Raw genomic sequence first — 19,408 nt, forward strand, 5'->3', positions numbered from 1 at the left:
GTCCGGACGCAATTTAGAGCGATAGTGAAGACTGAATACATACAAAGCTGCCTGGCAAGTCCGCACTCATATCAGATCTGTTTATTTCCGTCACCATGGTTACGCAAACACCGGGAAAACCAGAGAGCGGGCCTGATCCAGTTGAAACCTATTTTTCCACTGGTCATATTTGGGTTTATTTTTATACAGCGCTTTTCCACCTTCAAGGCCTTCAAGTGTTTTAGATCAGTATCTCAGGGTCACAACAGACAATGAACGCAACATTTGATCAGCATATTACGGATATTTACAAAAGAAGCCATCAACGATTAGTCTGATTCATCAGTCGGTTTCACTTCGTAGAAACTGTCTGACCTCACAGTTTTAGAATTCATTTGCTCGACGTTAGGTGTGTACTTTTTATCATTTACCCAATCGCTGCTATTGTGACGTATGTAATGTGCCGCTAACGGGGGTAACTGGTATATTAAGTTTTTCCCAAATCCTGTAGGAAGAAGGACAATAACATCTTTCAGCTTGATGAAATTCAACAAACATTCTCTTTGTTCCAGCTTTAAATCCTTGATCTTGGGAATCGCTGATTGGCTGGTGCCCAGACTCGCACTTCCAAGGGTTTTTGTAAACCATCTAATGCAGATGTGTCAAACTCGGGCCCGGGGGCCAAATTTGGCCAGCAATATAATTATATTTGGTCTGCGAGATCATATCAAATATGTATTAGAGCTGCCCGTGTCACGTAGAAACAGAGGGAGGACCCAAAATGCAGGACTGCTTCAAAGTATTTAATGACAAAACCAAAAAAATCCAAAACTCAAGACTAAAATGCCATGACACGAGACAAGAAGAAACTCTGACAGTGACAATGGACCAACAAAGGGCAGAGGAGAACACAGGGTATAAACGCACACAGACACAGGTGAAACACATTAGGATGGAGCAAACAATCAAGACTCAAAACTACAAGCTGACACGACAAAAGTCAAAATAAAACACTAAAGGCTCACTACACTACAGGAAAAAGATATCAAAATAAGTACTACAAAACATGAACCATGACAGATAGACAATAGAGACATTATTTATTTAAAATGTTCTTGTTATTTTATATTTTGCTTGTTCTGGATTCAATGTTTAAACAAAACTATTTTGAAACATTTATTTTAATAAGAAAAGGTTTAACATTACACATCTCAAAAAAAGAGAAAACATGCAAATGTTGTTGAAATTTTTCAGTAAATATTTAGTTTGGCCCACGACAGTTTTTAATTTTGGCCTCTGTGAATTTGAGTTGGACACTCCTGCTCTAGTGTCTTCCAATTCCTGACCTAGTTACTGGAGAGAAATGAAATTGAGCAGAGGCACTAGGTAGAGCCAGCCTGGATAAGTCGATATGTCTTAATTTAAAAATATTTTCAATTCCAGATGACTACTTTTGAAACCTTTTTTTTTTTATTTTTTACAAATGACTAAAACCATATTAAATCATACTTGGAGTGGGAATTGTGCTGCCAACCTGTTGTAACCCGGTTATGTTTATGTCGAGTGCAGGATTTGAACTGCCAACCTTCAAATCAGTGGACAAGCACAAACACATAAAACCCGAGAATTACGATCGAGGTGTCTGGAACTGAATTTTTAAAATCCCAATAACACATCTAGATAACCTGATCCAGACTCAGATATCTGCTGCGTGCATTTGCAAAAAAGCCCAGCCAGAATTTAAGCTATAAACACAAAAATCTATCAGAAAATGACCTCAATGTAGTGAAATAATCTGTCCATGCAGCAAGATCATTTAAGTTGACAAGTTATCTTCAAATAAACGACCTCTAGACTAAAACGACGCAGTCTCAGAACTAATAAGTCGATAATAAATCTGAAAACAAGATGAATAACCTGATATCAATTTTTAAATCTTGGCCAAATCCGAGAAATTTGCAGTGCGTTTTCGGAGCGGACTGGGAGAGGCATTCGACTGCACGGAGTAAGAAACGACCATTTTCGGAATTGGCACTGTTCAGCACCTGATCCCACCGCAGATGCAAAATGTGAAGCGTTTTGCCCAGCGACACAACAAAAGTATAGACCGGACAGAGCTGTTATTTTACACGGAGCTGTAGCCTGTTATCAAGAACTTCCCAAACTCCACGGTAGCGTCGCCGTGGCATTAACATAAATTGCACAGCTTACATCATTTTCACGTTAGCTTGCCGCTGCGGAGTATAGACGCGTATTATGGCTAGCGTGCTAATTAGTCCGGCTAGTTGGCTAATTAAAGCTTTCTTAAGAAGAGATGACCACGCTGACATGCTGCATCTGGGTCATTTGAAGATTTAAGAGTCTTTTCTCACATTTTAACTTTCTTTGGTGTTGCATAAATTCACGAAAGGTCCTTTATTACGCAAAAAATGACTCTGGTGAGGTTCAAGCCGTGTTATAATCTTGTTATCGCCTCAAAATAGCAGATCGGCAAAGGAATGAGAGACCACAGTTACATTTTTATTGCCATACTGATACGTTGCAGTGACATCATAAAGGGGTGGTTCTGTATGTATGTCTATGGCAAAATGTCGCAGTCAAAATGAGTTTTAAGGTGATCGGAAACCCAAGAAAAAAAACAAATGACAAAATAGATTCAAGCCATTTTCAACAAAAAGGTGAGAGTGACTAAAGGCTGTCACATACTACAGGAGTTTTAAATAATTTTTAAAAGTGCGACAAAAAGCGCACACCACATACATGAATACATACAATATCAGAAAACCTGTTTGAAGTATCAGAACGCTTGTTTATAGTATCAGAAATCCTATTTAAAGTATCAGAAATCATGTTTAAAGTATCAGAAATCATGTTTAATGTATCAGAAATCCCGTTGAAAGTATCAGAAATCCAGTTTGCAGTATCAGAAAGCCTGTTAAAAGTATTAGATACCTATTTAAAGTATCAGAAATTGTGTTTAAAGTATCAGAAATCATGTTTAAAGTATCAGAAATCCTCTTTGCAGTATCAGAAAGCCTGTTAATAGTATCAGAAATCCTATTTAAAGTATCAGAAAGCCTGTATACAGTATCAGTAAACATGTTTAAAGTATCAGAAATCACGTTTAAAGTATCAGACATCAAATTTGCAGTATCAGAAAGCCTGTTAAAAGTATTAGATACCTATTTAAAGTATCAGAAATTGTGTTTAAAGTATCAGAAATCATGTTTAAAGTATCAGAAATAAGGTTTACAGTATCAGAAAGCCTGTTAAAAGCATCAGAAATCCTATTTAAAGTATCAGAAATACTGTTTGCAGTATTAGAAATCCTGTTTGCAGTATCAGAAATCCTGTTTAAAGTATCAGAAATCCAGTTTACAGTATCAGAAATCCTGTTTAAAGTATCAGAAATCCTGTTTAAAGTATCAGAAATCTTGTTTAGAGTATCAGAAATCCTGTTTAAAGTATCAGAAATCATGTTTACAGTATCAGAAATCCTCTTTGCAGTATCAGAAATCCTGTTAAAAGCATCAGAAATCCTATTTAAAGTATCAGAAATCCTGTTTGCAGTATTAGAAATCCTGTTTGCAGTTTTAGAAATCCTGTTTGCAGTATCAGAAATCCTGTTTAAAGTATCAGTAAGTATCAGAAATCTGTTTAAGTATCAGAAATCGTGTTTGCAGTATCAGAAATCCTGTTTAAAGTATCAGAAATCTTGTTTAAAGTATCAGAAATCCTATTTAAAGTATCAGAAATCCTGTTTGCAGTATCAGACATGGGATAGAATTCTCCCTAAAATAGAGTTTTCTACTTCTTATATTTTTCAAACCATTTTTCAACTTTTTTTTGCAAAGTGCTTCTCAATTGGTTTAAATCATTTATTGACAACAGGTATTATCCCACCAAATTAAGTCAAAATTTGAGAATTATCAAGGCGTCAGTTATCAAGACACGCCACGTCGAGACCAGATTATCACCCGCGCTGACGCCTGAAGACGCAAAAAACGCAGGACACCCTAGACACGCGTCCACATCGACTTTGCGCGTAAACTGGACGCCCTGACGCCCCGCAACTTTGAACGCCGCTTTACACTTTTCGTATTTGTTGACCCTGTTGTGGCACAGCTGTGACGTGAAAACCAAAGCGAAGGACTCTGAGGATTTGAACATAAAATATAAAACGTATGTTGAGTTATTTTACTTATTCAAGGTAAATCCAGATGTGGTAGTACACTGTTGCATTTACTCGAGTAACTTTTTAATGTACTTTTTTCAGAGTTCGTTTCTGGCGGGATACTTTTACTCCTACTTGTGGTTGACAAAAGTGACAAAAGCCTTATGTTGATTTGAACATTTGTCATTTTTGCACCACTTCTTCTTCTTTTTGTCTTTTAAATTCGCAGATTTTGTGCATTATTTAATATTTTGTCCTTCAAATCATAAATCAAATGTCACACCCCAGCAGTTACTTTTACTTGTGTGGCACTTTTCCCAAATTCTTTACACTTTTGCTTGAGTAATATTAGTTTGAAGTCGATTTTTTTGGCTACTCTCCTTACATTTCAAGATGACTTTTAATGACAAATAAACGGTGTTATTCGTTGCCGTTCTCTCCTGCCAGTATGACGTCATTTGTAGCACTCTCCTGAGCAAATAAAAGAAAAGTTGCATTAGCTGTCTCTCTCTTTTTTCTCTCCTTCCCCCCCTCTCTCTCTCTCTCTCCACACAGAATCATCCATGCGTGCGGTTGTACTTTCGCTCACAATCCGGCCGCGCGGTGAATTATTCAGCGGTAGACAGTGTGTGGCGGGGGGGGGGGGGCGGGGACGGGTGATGAGAGGGTTTTAGGAGGGCGGGGCGAGGGAGGGAGGGAGGGCGGGGGGTTCGGGGGGATAGTAGGTTTGCCCCGTGGCCGTACTCTCTCTAAAAGGGTGACGTCAGCCTCTTCTCCTTCTCCTCCTCCTCCTTCTTCTTCTTCTTCTGTCCCGTGAGTGGAGAGGCTGCGAGAGTTCAGTTTAAACAGTTTGCACAGCTCAGCAACTAGCATGCTAATCTCGTATCTGGTGTATCTACGGCGGAATGTCCATCGGTTACCGGGGCGACACGAGGAACAGATTTGCAAACGAGGTCAAAGTAAGTTTTAAAAAGAAAAGAAATGGATTCAAACAGCACATTTTCAGGTAAGTAAAAGTAGTAAGTCTTTATTTATATAGCGCTTTCAAATTTTCGTGACGCTTTCACAGATTGCAAACAGATTCAACAGCATTATTCATTCAAACGAGGTCAAAGTAAAGTTTTAAAAAGAAAAGAAATGGAATTCTAAACAATGAATTGAATTGAGTATTTTAACACCACATTTTCAGGAGTATGTGATCGATCCGTGTGTCGTTCATTCGTTCGTTTTTCAAAATAAAACCAAAAATAAGAAAATGAAAAAAAAACTATTTTCTTCATTATTTGTCTCCAAAACCAAAATTAAAAAACGGATAAAGATTTGTTTTTTCAGTTTTCAATTTTGTGTTTAAATGAATAAGGGGGAAAAAAACGGATAATGGCCGTTTTCTGTTTCCGTGACTTAAACTGCGATGTTGGACTTTTGCGCCACATACGGACTGAACCAGGACTGAACCAGGACTGAACCAGGACTGAACCAGGACAGAGGGTTGGGATGGGCCCGGACCAGACCAGGACTGAGACCGGGACTTAGAGCAAGACCAGGCCAAAACTGAGACCGGGACCAGACTGAAACAAAATTAGGACTGAGACCAGGGCTGAGAACAGGACCAGACCAGGACCAGACCAGGAAAAGACCAGGACCAGACCAGGACTGAGACCATGAGACCGGCTTAGTCCTGGTTTAGTCCAGGTTCAGGTTTTTTTTTAGACCTGGTTTAGTCCTGGTTTGAACCTGGTTTAGTCCTGGTTTAGTCCTGCTCAGTTCTGTTTTAGACCTGGTTTAGATTTGGTTTAGTCCTGGTTTAATCCTGGTTCAGTTCTGTTTTAGACCTGGTTTAGTTCTGCTTTAGTCCTGGTTCAGTTCTGTTTTAGACCTGGTTTAGATTTGGTTTAGTCCTGGTTCAGTTCTGTTTTAGACCTGGTTTAGATTTGGTTTAGTCCTGGTTCAGTTCTGTTTTAGACCTGGTTTAGATTTGGTTTAGTCCTGGTTACAGTTCTGTTTTAGACCTGGTTTAGTCCTGGTTCAGTTCTGGTTTAGTCCTGGTTCAGTTCTGTTTTAGTCCTGTTTTAGACCTGATTCAGTCCGTATACGGAGCAAAACTCCGGCATTGCAGTTTAAGTCACGAAAACAGAAAACGGCTGTTATTCATTTATTCCATTATTCATTTAAACACAAAATCAAAAATTAAAAAAAATTATATTTTTTTTTTTGTTTGTTTGTTTTCATTTTGGTTTTGGAAACAATTAAGAAAATAGTTGGTTTTTTTTGTTTTTTGTATTTTTGGTTTTATATAGAAAAACGACTGAACAAATGATACACCGATTGTGATCAGTATGAGTGTTCATGGTTCTATTTAGGAGTTTAAATTAAAAAGTAAGAAGTAAATTAAAGAAGTGAGAGTGTCTAATTGAAACCCTGTATTTTGTTATTTAAGAGCACAAATCAGTTTACCTGTTGTAGTTTCAAATACGTCTGTTCTTTTTGGTCTTTTTGTATTAAAATAAAGCTCAGATTAAAGTCTAACTCGAGTAACAGAGCTTCAGACAGAGCAGTGCCTCCAGTTAGCATCACACCCCCTGCACTTCCTGATTATCGGACAACAAAGAGCTTCTTCTGCCTGAAATATTCCACAGTACAGCCTCTGAGTAATCTATCTCCATGGACACAATCGCAAGGCCAAGTTACAGGTCAGATCTGTGGAGAGGCCACCCCATTAAAACTCAAAAGATTCCATTTGAAACACACCTGTAACTGAATAAATGCAGGATACATATGTTTAAAGGAATACTATGTAGCACTAGTTATGAGTAGAAATACAGTTTTGGGGCACCACTTAACAACATGAACAATTCAATAAATTCAATTAGAGTCATTCATTATGTGAAAATAGATGAACGATACTGTGAAGCTTTGTTCATTATTTTCATTATATTGACTCATCAGGAAATAAAATGAATCATGGTTCCAAAGCAGATTATTTTTTTTCTGTATTTTTGCGTATGAATATGTATTGACCAAGTGAAACAGTAAAATATGCAAATGAGTCCTGAGTAAATGAGCAGAGTGAGTCATGATCCAAATAAATGAGCCCACAGGATATGAAAAGGTGGAATAAATAAAGGTGTGGTATTTCATCTAATTACTTCAGTTTGTCAGTTGTCTTGGAGAAACCTGGGACGCTTTTTGAAGAATCCCGATAAACCAAAAACGGAGACGGTCTCTGCGTGCGCACACACAAGTCTGTCCATCTTATTTACACTTCAGACTGCTCCAGCGTCCACTTGGAGCAGTCTGCGCAGCCTCATGGGGCTTTCTGTAGCTCAAATCTACTGGAACATTTCCTAAGTAAAGTTTCGGTGCCATGGCAACTGTGAAGGGAGTGCTTTTCACAGTTTCAGAGGTCAACTTACGGCGCACTCACACTCGGACTTTAGCTCCAGCACGACTGCGGTGGGTTCCACGGCCGCACTCACACCTGCGCAACTGAAAAGAGCCACGGCCCCACGAGGTCATCACACAGAGATGTTTGTTTACATGTGGAGCAGCAAGTCCAGCAGCAGAAATGAGTATTAAATAGTGAGGCAGATGTGAGTCATTTGGTGATGAGTGCTCCTCCATGAGTTTATGGATATAATAACAGCGTGGAGCAGGGAGGACAGCTGGAGACAAGGCTGCAAAAGTTTTGTCTCTTGCACAGTCCTTATTGAAGGTCAGAGCGAATATGCTGTGTGTTTTTGAGCAGAGTTTATTCACTGTTTTGATCGTATGAGTAACATCACGCACCTAACAGGGATCGTGTAGTAAAGCTGTGTGTGTGTGTGTGTGTGTGTGTACATGAGCAGCTGTGCCGTGCTTTGGCCCACCTCCTCCAACAGGGCCAAAGTGCCAAATGTGCCATGACATGCCGTTCGATTGCGCTCACACTGGACAAAAGTACCAGAGCTTTAAGGGCTGTCCGTGCTTGGGTAATCCTAGTCCTAGAGTGAGTGCACCCTTAGAATCAACAACCAACAATTCAACTATCAAACTGAAAAAATTGTCTCCCCTCTCTCTGTAACTACTGCAGTGAGCCTTGTCATTTTGGTCTTAAAATGTTCATATTCATTCATTTACTTATTTGTTTGAGCCAGGTACAAGAAGATTCAAAAACAATAACAAAAATAGTGATATGTACATGATATATTTGGGACCTGGTGCTCAAAAGGAGTAGGATGAAGTTTAAAAAACTTATGGAGTATTACCCCAATTGTTAATATTAATCCGCTCTACATAATCCTGTTGTTTTTATTTCTCTATTTTGTCTGTAAATAAATGATTATTCCTTATATGGAACTGGCTTCAAATTCACTCCTATAACTGCTACCAGCCTTGGTGAGCTTCATTTGACTGGAGTTGAACACTAAGGGTGACATGACAGTCCCTTAGTCCACTTCTTTACACAGTCTATGATCTTAAACTGCGTGTAATGTTTCTCATTCTCAGTATATGTACAGCCCATGTCTCGTGAAAACTCCAGAGTTCACTCACTGAGCTGCGGAGGCTGCACTAGCATGGGTTCAGGATTTGCTTTATATAGCTGACAAAAGCACAAAATGTCTTCTTTAAACATGCATGAAAAGAAATCTATGCTTTTTGCAAGATTAATTATGCTTGGATTAAAAGCTTAAAAAAGACAGTTTCACAAAATATGTCAGTACTCTGAAGCATTAGTGATTGTCATTCACAGCTTGTCGGATATAAAAAAAGTACCATCCTTTTTATTCCACTAGGCTGTTATCTATTCAGAGCAGAGGCAGGGAGGGCATCTGAAGGTCAGGCAGGTGCGACAGGTGCGTGCGACAGAGGCTGCATGGTCAAGTACGTTCACTTTCCACCCTGACAAGAGATTTCAACACAACAAATTTGAATAACTCGTATTTTAATAAATGTTCAGAATTATTGCAACAACAGACAACAGAGCTGAATTTGCAACAACTAAATAAATCAAAATAAAAAATCTGAAATTCTACATGACAGAAATGTACACATGAATGAAATGTGTATAGTGACTTAAACTTAAAGCTGTTTCATGGAACTTTTCTGGGGGGATGGTTCATGATAAAGCTTTGTGTGGAATGTTCCAGATGCAAAATCATGACTGAAGAGGTTTTAGATGTCATCCATGCATGTTTGAGTAAACTAGTGATCTCTCCTGGACCCTATTCAAACCTAGCCTGATTCATGAGCTGGTTTCACTTTGTGGAAACCATCTGACCTCGCAGCATTAGGATTCGTTCGTTCGACGGTAGACAGGTACTTTTTTTTCTGTTTTAACAAGTCGCTGCTATTTGGTCATGACAAATGTAATGCGCCGGAACGCTCAGTGGTGTCCAAGTGATTTCCCGCACAACAGCAAACAAAACAGAGAGTAAACATTTCTGTCAAAGATCATTGTCCTTTCTTTGAGGTGAACTTGTGAATTAAAGGTGCAATAAAAATGCAAAGTTTGTCCAAAGGAGAAACCGCCTAGTGTGTTCCGATTCCTGACCTAGTCGCTGAAGAGAAATGAAACTGAGAGGAGGCACTAGGTTCCAGCCTGGCTCATACAAACCCTCCTTATAGGTCATTTATTACAAAAAAAAGAAAAAGTATTACAAAAAAAACTGACTCTTGTGAGCTTTAAGCCGTGTTGTAATGTTGTTACTTTGTCAAAAACATACTTGGAGTTGTGTTTTGTTTCATTCACCCATGTTTGCGTAACAATTTATTATTAGTCTGTTTACATCTCCAAAGCTCAAAATGCTCTGTTCCACCTTGTGATGTCATGAAGCAGCCATTTTTAAGTTAAATTCTTTTTTTACTTTTCGTTCAGTAGAAATAGGAAATTCCGGGTCTAAAATCATCCAAATGATTCTGCTGAAGGCGTATAGAGTATAAAAACACAGTGGAGCACTTCCTGTATTACCATATGACATCACAAGGTGGAACAGTGAGTTTTCTGTTTGAGTCCAAACAGGTATGAATGAAACAAAACACTAACTCCAGATATGATTGTGATGAGGTAACGACATTCTAACATGCTTAAAGTTCACCAGAGTCATTTTCGAGCAGTATAGGACATTTCATGTAAATTCACCTATTTCACTTTTTACTTATATTTGTACTTTTTATGTATTTCTCAATGTTTTCCAATTGAAGCGAGTACACGTTCATCTGTTAGAAAACCAATATTACCCTCCAGAGCAGACGGCGCTGATCTGATTCATAATCACACACACTAATTATTCATTTTAATAAACAGTTCAGGCTAATGAACACATCTGTTCTATGAGACGATGTCACAGCTCAGACACACGAGAGCAGGCTTCATCAAGAACCATTCACCCCACACACACGCTGTGAAACCCCACTGGTGACGCAGTTAGCATGTACAGCTCACAGCCAGAAGGTCCCGGGTTGGATTCCTAAACTGCATGAGGCCTGTGTTTCATGTGCATGTCAAAGTCAGCACAATAGGCCTGTGCTGCAACTGACTGTGCCTTGATTAGCTCTAATAAAGCATGAACAAAGAATGAAAATGAGGAAGGGAAAGACTTTACTGATCCCCGCACTTCTCACTTGTCTTCGTCTATCAGTCAAAGTTAACAGGAGGACTGGTCAGGTGGGGTCAGCAGATCTGTGTCTTGGCATATTTCCTCTGGAAGGTCTTCTGTCACATTTGTTGCCACATGTGGTGCAGCATCTCAACATTCATAGTTTTCTCCTTAGCCAGCCTTTTGCACAATCTCCACAAAACAAACAACAAAACAAACAAATCCAACAGTCTCTTCAGAGTATTTCCTCTGGAAGATCTGAACAGTTTTTCTTCTGGAAGGTCTGCTTCCACATTTGCTGCCACACATTTGAAAGGCCTGGAGCATCTCAAATGTACATATCTAGCTCTTCAGGTAGCTCCTTAGTAGGGGTGGGCGATAGGTGAGTTTCAGCTGATGTCATTGTTATTAAAAGCCCACATTGCATGCTGGGAAATATTTTGGTCGGAGGCAATAAACACAAAAGCGGTCAAACACAGTGCGTAACCTTGCGTATTTATCCCCGATAATGGTAAATTCCTGCTGCATTATCGGATGCACAAATAGAAGCACGGAAGAAGGAAAATGTCTTTTTCGTATTCCGAGTGAAAAGAACCGCTAACGGCGAATTAAATGGCTTTCAAACATTCGCAGAGCAAAGATCCTAGCAAACCGTGGACTCCAACAAGTTCAACAACACATCGAGACTTTTGGAGGTTTTCATCTTTTCTGCTGTGAATGGCCCAGGAGTTTCCACCAAGTCATTGTGGATATCGCCAAAGTGAATATTTGTCCAGGTAGTTGGCGATTCTGACCAGAAATTTGGTTTGGTCCAGGCTTTGTAGGGGTTTAAAAGGGTGATTTGGCTCCATCGATGCTTATGACCAATTTCTGGTCAAATCGTCTTGGGTCCTCTGCCGTTAGAGTGGATAAATAACCAGGATCAATACCCTTTACGTGCTTTCTCGCTCCATCCGTCATGTTGAATTAGTGTTTATTGCCGCCGACCAAAATAATTCTCAGCATGCAACGCACACTTTTGTCAACAATGAAACTCGCCTATATCTCGATATTTAAAATATGTTGAGATATTTTTTGAACACGAAACTGATTCTGACATACCGTATAGATCGATATAATGCTTATATTTAGTTCTGATTTAGCTGCTTCGCTCATTTGCCTTCTCTGTGCTCGCCCAGCACAATAAGCACGCTGTTACAGTTTATGCAAATGCAATTTTAACTTTCATTTCAGTAAAACGTAAAAATAATGTGCGCAAAACTGCATTAAACACATTATAATCTCAAATGGGCTGATGTGCCTCTAGAGTCGTTGTAGTTTATATGTTGTAAAGTTTAGTAACGTAAAGTTTATTTAGGCAGAAGATTTTAATGAATAATCAGCTGCAGTGTAACTTGAACTTGTACACTAGTATTTGGAAACTTTGGGTTTGATCTGCAGTGGATTGTGGGATGCCTCAGAGCTCCTTACGCTAGTGAGGAACATGGATCTATTAAAAGAAGGAACGTCCTGAGCTTCGTCTACTGAAGGAGCTCATGGTTATGGTTATCGTACGGTTAAGAGAGTTAATGCAAAGATGAGCTTGAGTTTGCTGAGTTTGAGTTGTTTCATTTTTGAATGGAAAGAAGGCAATATGTATTATGTCTTCCTTTATTTTACAGTTAAATTGTTATTTCTGTATACTTTTTTTTATGTCGCAGAAGCACTTTGTTCCTACATGAACTGCTTACTCCTTTGGACTTCAATAAAAAAAAGACCTTGTGGAATTTAACGTATTTGTTTTTGAGGGTATCGAGATATATTTTTTTGCTCCATATCCAGCCCTACTTCTTAGCTAGTCTTTTACGTGGTCGCAGTGGATACGGAGAAAACATTTCACAAAATCCAACAGTTCCTTAAAGTCCTTTGAACTCTACATGCTACACTTATTAGTTGGTTAAAATCCCATGAAATGATCTTAAAAACTGAGCTCAAAATGTAAGAATACTAGTGTGTTAGTGAGGAATAACTTCGGACCACTGCAAACAATTACACATTTTATTATTACCAAACGTGAGCCAAAATATCGCTTACCTCACGACCTCAACAAACATAGGAATTATTTATGGAATTTACTATCAAAATACTTCATACAATTCCTTTAATGAATTTAAACGTATGAATTCAGAACACATGACTGTAATCCTTTAGTAGTAAACAAATAGAGCAGGCTTAAGTCACCCATGTGTGCCAGCTCTTGTGTACATTTGTGGATACACTGTAAGCTAATCTCATTCAGAAGGATTTAGTTTACTGTGGCAATTATTTCATAAGTAGACGCAGAAAATAGAAAAGAAAAAAAAAAAAAAAAAGAAAAGTATTCAGACAGTTTAATGTATTCCCCAAAGATTCACTGTGTGTCTTTTCTGATGAAGGGTCTGTCACCTGCTTGGTGTCATAGAGATGTACATTAAATAAAAGTACTTTCTGTTCTATTACCATGTGGCCTTATATCTGTGTAATCCCTCAGTGCTCCAGGTAGATTCATGTTTATGTGTTTTTATGTGTTGTGCTGTTCTGATTCAGCTCAAGATCATTCTAAATCTATTCAGGAAAGGTTCATTTCTGTTCTGTGAATGAGACTTTTTTAGGCCCCATCCACACGAGTACGTATTTGAGTTGTTTTCTTTGTGGATGCAGTGTTGGTCCACACTAATCCAATGGAAAACTATTTGTGGCCATACAGGCTTGTCAAAGCCTGATCCCGTCAGATCTCAGAAGCTCAGCAGGGCCGGGCCTGGTTAGTACTGGGATGGAAGACCACTGGGAAAATCAGGTGCCACAGTGGGGTGCCAGTCATAAAAAACTGTTGTTGTGTCCTTAGGCAAGGCACTTCACCCTCATTGCCTAGTATGAAAGTAGAGTGTGCGTGAGTGATGGTCGGAGGGGCCAATGGCGCAGATTGGCAGCCTCGCTTCTGTCAGTCTGCCCCAGGGCAGCTGTGGCTACAGTAGTAGCTTACCACCATCAGGTATGGAGTGAATGAATAATGTTCTGTAAAGTGTCTTTGAGTGTCCAAAAAAGCACTGTATAAAACTGATGCATTCTTATTATTAAAACAGCTCCAGAGACAGAATGATCTGAGGAGCTCTAGTTGGTCCTTATTGGACCACGTCAGTGAGACTTGCACATTCCTGATTAGCTGAGTTTGTGACATCGGTCATGTGACGCGATTGCAGAAAACAAACCAGAGAAAAACAGGAAACAGCATAGCTAGAACTAGTTGCTAGTACACAAACACTGTCCATGAAAAGACTGTTTTCACACTTGGCATCTTCCTCTGCTTGAAATCAGCAGCTGCAACTTCAGACACGGTTAGCACAACACCCCTCTGTCACAGAAAGAACACTCATATTCCACTGGGTCGTGTCCTTTAGTCCAACAGAAGCTGAACTGCATCAGCGCACAAGGAGCGAGCTGTTTTATTGAAGCTTAGTTTATGCAAATTAGCCATAAGGTTTTAAGTTTCATTTCTGTAAAGCGTAAACAAATATGCGCGATATGTGTGAATAGAGAAGACTTGCGGACACAGAAACAACATGTCTGGATGCAAATTGTTTCTGAAACGGTGATACGGTGATTCGTTTCAGTGTAAACATAACCTTAGCCTTGATACCTGTTCAAATGAGTATCTAGTTTCGATACTAGTTTTAGTATTAATTATTATGAAACTTTTGTATGGCATGGAGCTTACCAATTTTACATGAATTCACTTACAGGTGTTCTTATTGCTCACAAATCCTTCAAAAAACATGTATTCTTCTTACTTACTACTCTAGTGCCATTGATGCTGACTTTGAAACAACTTTAAAGCCATACTGTGGAACATTAAAGGCAAAACCATGACATCTCCATGGAGACAAGTGCACTGTGAGTGAACTAGGAGCAAGAAGATCACCGCTTGAATTTCTAAACATATGGAGCCTTATATAGAGTTTGCATGATCCCCTAAACATGATAGTTTCCTTCCAGATCCAAACCCCAACAAACATCCTTCAGCTTGGTACTCCGGTGTTCAAACGGTATTTTACGTTACTTTATGTTATTGTTTACTCTGAATTAGTTTTAAGGTTTTTATGGCAATAGTACTAGTACCTGGAGTAGTAATAGTAATGGTAGCAGTAGCAGTAGCTTTTGTTGTTGTCGTTGTTCATTTTCACCCATTTCAACTCAGCAAATCTAAAAATAATTGACTCGAAAACCAAAGGGAAACCAACCAGAACTGCTCAAATAAACATTAATACTAAAGTGATTCTAAAAGCAGAAAGCTGAAAAACACAATTCACTTCAAACTCTTTTCAGCAGGGATGTATCAATAACCAAAATATTGTGATATCGTATCGTCAAAAGTCTCACAATAATATCATGGACTGTCACAATATATATCAAATCACAAGTTCCTTTGCTTGGTTTTAAAGTAATAACATTTCATAAACATTGAGAACTACATATCCCATGATTCATTTCAGTGCAAACATGAAGAAATATGTTTTATTCTTGGGATTATGATGGAAATAATTCACACCAAAATCTTGTCAAGGTATTTTAAAAGCTACAAATATATCAGCCTCTCCAAAATATCGGAATAAATATCGTACCATGAGATGCAGATTGTGATAATATCGTACGTTTTGGATATCGTTACATCCCTTCTTTTCAGTGACCCAATGTCATTCGTACATTCTGAGATCTGAGAGTTTATGGGTGCTTTTCACAACTTTCAGAGGCCAGAACAAGTTTTGCCATCATCGTAATGCCAACAACAAGCATTCTAATCACGCACTTCCTGAATATCAGACATTAAATCTCTATGTAATTAGTAAAACAGACTTATTTTGTTGAATTGCTCAAATCCAGGGGAGAGAATTGGCTACAGGCCCTTTGAATAAAACAGCAAACACGGACTTGTCCTGTTGCACACTTCGGGTTTTTAGATTTGAACATAACATAAGTGCGGTCAGACCTGAAGCCTGCTCCCGCTCCTGTTTGGGCACATTGCGTTGGTTTTTACGTGTTTGCACTGAATGAGAGATTGACCCAGTTCCGGAGCAGTGGGTGAAGTCACTGCAGAAGAACAGATCAGACATAGACGAGTGGAGAGAAAGAGTGAAAATGTGTCCGGATGTGTGCACAGAAACACCACTCTGTATTCCAGAACAGGATTAAACTCAGGGAGTGTGACAACACGCCCGCCTCTTACTATGCAACGCTGAGTCGTGTTTATTACCAGGAATTGAACTGAGTTAGCTTAGTGCTAAATTCTGTTAGCATACAATTTAGAGGCGCTGTAGCGGAGTTATTCCTCACTTAGAGATTATAAGAGCTTTACACAACTTTTACACTACAACAACTAGCATGCTAACTATAACTATGTCCTATGACTTTAGTCCATTACTTGTAATGTGGTCTGGTGCCATCACTTGCTGGGCTATATTTTTATTCTTTTTAAAAAATTATTCATTATTTTACGTATATTTTAAGTCAGTTGAGAACACCTTCTTATGGAAGCAGAGAGGGGTCACAACAAACACAAACGCCGCAACAAATACAAATGCGACAACACAACAAAAAGCCACAACCAACCAAAAAAAGCCACAATGGGAATGAGCGTGGGACTCTATTTTAATGCAAACGCCGCAATATAAACGCAAATGCCGCAACACATTAAAAAGCCACAACACATCAAAAAGTCACAACAGAAGTGACCACGGGACTCTATTTTCCGACGGACCGATCAAGGTGCAAGTGAAGATGAAGAACTACAACATGAAAAGTAAAAAAACTGAGAAGTTGGAAACGTAAGTAAAAGTAATTTATTGTTTTATCATTATTTGTTTCACATTCTAGTTCTTCTTCTTCACTTGCCGCTTGATCGTTCCGTCGGAAAATAGAGTCCCGCCGTCACTTCCGTTGTGGCTTTTTGATGTCTTGTGGCTTTTTAATGTGTTGCGGCATTTGCGTTTGTGTTGTGGCGTTTGTATTTGTTGCAGCATTTGCATTAAAATAAAGTTCTGTGATCCTTTCCGTTGTGGCTTTTTTTTTTTTTGGTGTGTTGTGGCTTTTTGTTGTGTTGTCACATTTGTATTTGTTGCAGCCTTTGCCTTTGTTGTGACCCCTCTCGGCTTCCGTACCTTCTCATTTACAATGAAGACCTGGCCAAGGGGCAGAATAAAACAAAAGCACAAACAGAAAACACTCACACATCAACATGAAACAATGAATAGAAATACAAGACAGTGAAACATTTGCAGATTAAAGATAAAAGTGTTAAAAACATGTGCAGTTGTCCTGTAAAATACTGTGGATAGAGTTTTTCAAAATTGACAGAGGTAAAAAGGAACTAAGTTTTAAAGTCAAAGTCAGTATATTCAATGCCATATTATGGAATATTCCACACAACCAAAAAAAAGTGGTGATCCCCCTTACCAGAAAAGTTACACCATGTTCCTTTAACTTTAGCACCAAACGAGAAAGACTCAAGTACAAAGATCAGGACTAAAGTCGGATGTCCACAGCCCAATTTTGGTCGTGTGCAAACAAAGATTTGTGATGAAGATGGAGGGTCGCAGGTCTCACAGTGAGACCAGGAAGAAGATCAAACTCAGAATCATTGTACAACCAAAGATGAGCTGCGTCTGAGATCAGCCTGTCTGATGGTTTGAGTCTTGGCGCAGAGTGTGTCTATGAACAATCTGTCTAACATGTGGCCAACAGGAAACACAAGCTCGATGTTAAAGTGACAATAGGAGAGATCGGCCCTGGACATATCTCATTTCTCCATTTTCTAACTTTTACAAACACAGAAACACAGCTAACAGTACACTAGCCTCCAGCCTCTAAACAGTACAACTCCTGTGACTGTCCCACACAGAGGTTAGAACCTAGAGTGAGATGTTATTGATTTGCTTTTAATGTTCCAGTATGGCTTTAAATTCACGCACTTGGAGTTGTGTTTTGTTTCATTCACACACATTAAACACACACTCTGCATATTTAGGCTGAGTTCTTCTCTCAAACAGAAACACTCTGTTCCACTGTGTGATGTTTTTGCAAGTCTCAAGTAAGTCCCAAGTCTTTGACCTCAAGTCCGAGTCAAGTCTCAAGTCAAATACAGGCAAGTCCAAGTCGAGTCTTGAGTCACTGGCCCATACAAGTCCAAGTCAAGTCCAAGTCATCTGCTTTGAGCTTCAGGTCTTTTCATGTCTTTGAACTAAAGAACCAAATATAGCTTTAGTTTTTGCAATTTATATGACTTTTAAGCTAAACTCTACTTAAAATATTTATATATGAGTATTTATATAAGAGGTGTAGAAATGCAAATTTTTCTTTCTTAGTGTGAATTGCAGTCAGAATAGAAAGAATTCAGATTTAAAAGTGCTAAATACCAGTTATATTGTCATGTGTTTGCACTGAAATGGAAAGATCATGTTCTATGTAGTTCCCTCTGTTTTACTGTATTGTACTGTGTATTACTGTAGTACATTTGATGATACCATATCACTGTACTTCAGTTACATCCAAAGTAACAAACAGAGAAGTGGGACAGACATGTTCCAGTTTGTTCCTGTCAAATTAAGCCCAGCATGTATCAATTATAAAGCGTAAAGTTTTTTCTAAAAACATATATTTTTTTTAGGAGAAGCATCAAGTCTTCTCAAGTCCAAGTCAAGTCTCATGTCATTGACCTTCAAGTCCAAGTCAAGTTTTAGTCCATTTTATCAAGTCAAGTTCTAAAAATAGTGACTCAAGTCTGACTCGAATCCAAATCACGAATTGCAAGTCCACACCTCTGTTATTTGGTAACACAGGAAGTGCTCCACTGTGTTTCTCAACTCCAAACACCTTCACTAGAATCACTGCAAATCCGAACTAAAGGTAAAGGACAGCTGTTAACTTCAAAACTACTACTGCATGACATCACAAGGTGGAACAGAGCATTTTGAGCTTTGGAGATGTAGACAGAATGCAGGATTACTCAAACATGCGTGAATGAAACAAAACACAACTCCAGGTCTGTTTTTCACGAGGTAACAACATTCTAACATGGCTTTAATCTCACGAGAGTCAATTTCACGCGACACAGGCCCTTTAGACATAAGTGCGGTCAGACCTGAAGCCTGCTCCCGCTCCTGTTTGGGCACATTGCGTTGGTTTCTACGTGTTTGCACTGAATGAGAGATTGACCCAGTTCCGGAGCAGCGGGTGAAGTCACTGCAGAAGAACAGATCAGACATAGACGAGTGGAGAGAAAGAGTGAAAATGTGTCCGGATGTGTGCGCAGAAACACCACTCTGTATTCCAGAACAGGATTAAACTCATGGAATAGTCAAGTGTTTACAGTGGGACTTGGCCCGGGCGCGTACACATTTACATAGATTAAAATGACGACGACGCTGCACTCGCTGGAATAAAACAGTGCCTTGTAAGCTCTGCATTAACATTTTGGCTGCTCGGAGGATCCTGCTTTGGAGAGAGACGGAGAAATACTGGGCCCACTTTGAGTTGTGTGGAGTATAAAGAGGATTAATGACTTTGGAACATGCGCTCGTGTGTGAATAGCGGGGTATAATGAGATACATAATGTGTGAAGTTTGCATAGAAGTGTATATAAGATTTTGAATTCTATAAACGTGATCTGGCT

At 39.1% G+C, this 19,408-nt stretch overlaps 1 protein-coding gene and 1 pseudogene across 1 annotated transcript in view; one reads left to right on the top strand and one right to left on the bottom strand.

Annotated features, from left to right (window-relative positions):
* The window catches only part of LOC110158275 (glutamate receptor ionotropic, NMDA 2A-like), a 457,669-nt gene that overhangs the window by 313,266 nt on the left and 124,995 nt on the right, over positions 1–19,408 (bottom strand).
* LOC129410497 (5S ribosomal RNA) lies at positions 13,438–13,555 on the top strand (annotated as a pseudogene).

The sequence above is a fragment of the Boleophthalmus pectinirostris genome, unplaced genomic scaffold (genome assembly GCF_026225935.1).
Source record: "Boleophthalmus pectinirostris isolate CB_2022bp ecotype Guang Dong unplaced genomic scaffold, ASM2622593v1 HiC_scaffold_22, whole genome shotgun sequence".
Classification (NCBI taxonomy): Eukaryota; Metazoa; Chordata; class Actinopteri; order Gobiiformes; family Gobiidae; genus Boleophthalmus; species Boleophthalmus pectinirostris.